The sequence below is a fragment of the Pseudochaenichthys georgianus genome, unplaced genomic scaffold (genome assembly GCF_902827115.2).
Source record: "Pseudochaenichthys georgianus unplaced genomic scaffold, fPseGeo1.2 scaffold_1090_arrow_ctg1, whole genome shotgun sequence".
Classification (NCBI taxonomy): domain Eukaryota; kingdom Metazoa; phylum Chordata; class Actinopteri; order Perciformes; family Channichthyidae; genus Pseudochaenichthys; species Pseudochaenichthys georgianus.
This window is the reverse complement of record NW_027262048.1, coordinates 43789-46287: the sequence shown is the minus strand read 5'-3', so window position 1 is coordinate 46287 and position 2499 is coordinate 43789. Positions and strand designations below refer to the sequence as shown.

The 2499-nt window shown below is 36.1% G+C and overlaps 1 long non-coding RNA gene across 1 annotated transcript; it reads right to left on the bottom strand.

Moving 5' to 3' along the window:
* Nucleotides 1-304: 304 nt before the first annotated feature.
* Nucleotides 305-2160, bottom strand: LOC139433170 (uncharacterized). Its single transcript, XR_011642736.1, has 3 exons — nt 1882-2160; nt 982-1061; nt 305-638 (listed from the first exon to the last, which is right to left on the bottom strand). It is a non-coding gene; the product is annotated as an uncharacterized lncRNA (long non-coding RNA).
* Between the last annotated feature and the right edge of the window lie 339 nt (nt 2161-2499).

Sequence of the window (2499 nt, the reverse complement as noted above, 5' to 3'; positions counted from 1 at the left end):
CCTTTAAGTACACTACAAAATAAATTAAAGATGTGCAACAACTGTATCAGTAATTAAAATGATATAACTTATGCACAGGCTTGGGAGGGCTACTTGCCAAAAACACAACCAGTAACTTCATGTGAGTATCAAGATATAAAAGTAATGTAACCTGATCACTTTCTTTTTCTTTTGGATTACTTCAATATCAAATGTAATGCAAATAAACACAGGAGAGAAGAAATATGAATATGATTTTTTTTACTTAAAATGTATAATATAATACCATAAAGCAGATTCAGGCAGTAGGTGTAGAGATCCAGAACAGTACGGCTTCAGAGAAGAGATACCATTTGATCATTTTACAACAACCACTATCTGCTCTTTTTAGGTTTTGAATAAGATTGTAATCCTGAGTTTCCCTATTATTAAAAAAAGTAAAACTAATCCGATTACATCTCTTCCTATGTAACTAAGGATTACACTTTCATTTTTCTCTATACGATCTTGATTCGTGTTCGATGTAATCCATTACTACCTAAGCCAATACAAGTCATCACTTTTGGAAAATGGTCTCAAGTTATAAATGATGCCTTCAATGTCTTTCACGTGGAGAAGACATCCCATTGGCCGAGGCGTTGCAACTTCCCTCAAGCGTCCTACATGAAAGAAAGATCACATGTTAGAAATGTGTGCACAAACTATTCAGTATGACCCGTCTTGGTTTAAAGCCCAAGTGTGAGAGTGAACAGAGGCGGAGTCTGTGTGTTGGCTGCTGCTACCCAAACCAACACCCTCCTCACAAGCATTGACTGTTGGAACGTCATTACGCTCCACATGTGGAACAACAAAGGCTTCTTCAGGCGTGCCTTGTATCATAATGATGTTGCTCTGATCAGCAGCAAGACTGTTTTCACCACTACCATGGTCTCCATCGGCAACCTCCTCATTGCTGTTAACAGTCGAACTAGGAGTGTCACTGACCTCGTCATTGCTGCTCACCTGCTTCTCCTTCCAGGCTGTTGTTCTTTGGTGAAATACAAAATGGTGGGCACTGCAGTGTTTTTCAGGCATCTCCTTCCCTAATAAAAATAATAAACAAAAACACATAAAATAACTTTTTGAGGTCTGTAGATATTCAACTTTCTTTTGAATAATGTTGTTTTAAATGTAAGAGTGCATTATAAAAGACAATAGAGGGCCAACATGTTAACTATGCAGTTAATCCATTCAACAATTACGTGTTTCCAAGATTCAGATTCAAAGGATTTATGTCATATAGGCTACAGTGTGGGAATGGCAATGCAAATCATCTGTCCCGAGCTCCTCCAACAATGCAACAGTTATATAAGACATAAAACAATAAAAGAAATTCAAAATTAAATTAAGAATAATAAATTAGTGCAGGCAGAAATCTATATACACGTAAATATAATAAGACATATGCTAGAACAGAATGTAAAGATAAATATTGTATAGTAAAATTAAATTAAATCATTTTTTTTTACAGTGATAGCTGTTAAGATAAATAAGTTATAAGATGACAACAGATGAATGAATGTTGCTATTAAAATAATGTAAAAAAAGGTAATATAATTCATCTGTTTTTAACATAGAGTATGTGGGGGAAATGGCAATTCTCTATCTATGATAAAGAGTCTTTGCATACATTGAAGAGAAATGTGATGGTTTGCAAAAAAATCGATTTCTATGTTTCTTTACTTAACTGGCAAAATCTTAATTTGGCCTTTAATCAAAAGAACATTACTCATCACTGATGTGCAAGCTGTGCCATAACAATTATTTAGCATTGTATAATGTATAACATGTATTTAATTAGTAACAACAATTTACACTCACAAATGGAACCAAGTTATTATTATTTTTTAAAAGGATCTGTACCCATGAGTCCGTGCTGAAGGGATGACTCTCAAAGTGTTCACTGCACAGGCGAGAAGAAACGTTGGGGGTCCATGTATTCCTCCGGATGTTCAGCACCCACTGGTCCAGCCTGTCTGGATCACCGAAAGGAAACCTTTATTCAAAAATACATGAAAACCGACCCAAAGACAACAGGAGGGTTAATGCCATATTCACTTAGTAACGCATGAACAACTTTTACAAATATTTCTATATAGTCTGTGTTGGTGAATGTAATCTAGGTTGCACATTTCCTGCTGAAATACATGCATGGGCCTACCAAGTTACTGCGTGGCACTTTGGTTTGGATAAAACAGTGCAGTTCCACTATATAAACGTTACATTCATAATCAAACGAGATAATATGCAAGATAAATAGCTATTTTTTGTTATTCTTAATGCTTGTCATTCACACGTTAATAAAATAAGTACCGATACATAGCAGAACAATTGTGGCGATGTTCAGCTTAATAAGCCTTGTTCAACATCATTTCTTTAGCTAATACTATAGCGGGCTGCAGGCGAACCAAGTCCGCGTTTCGCTGCATTCCTTGATCTCCAGTTATAACGCCGGGCTCCGCCGCTGGCCGAAGCTAACGG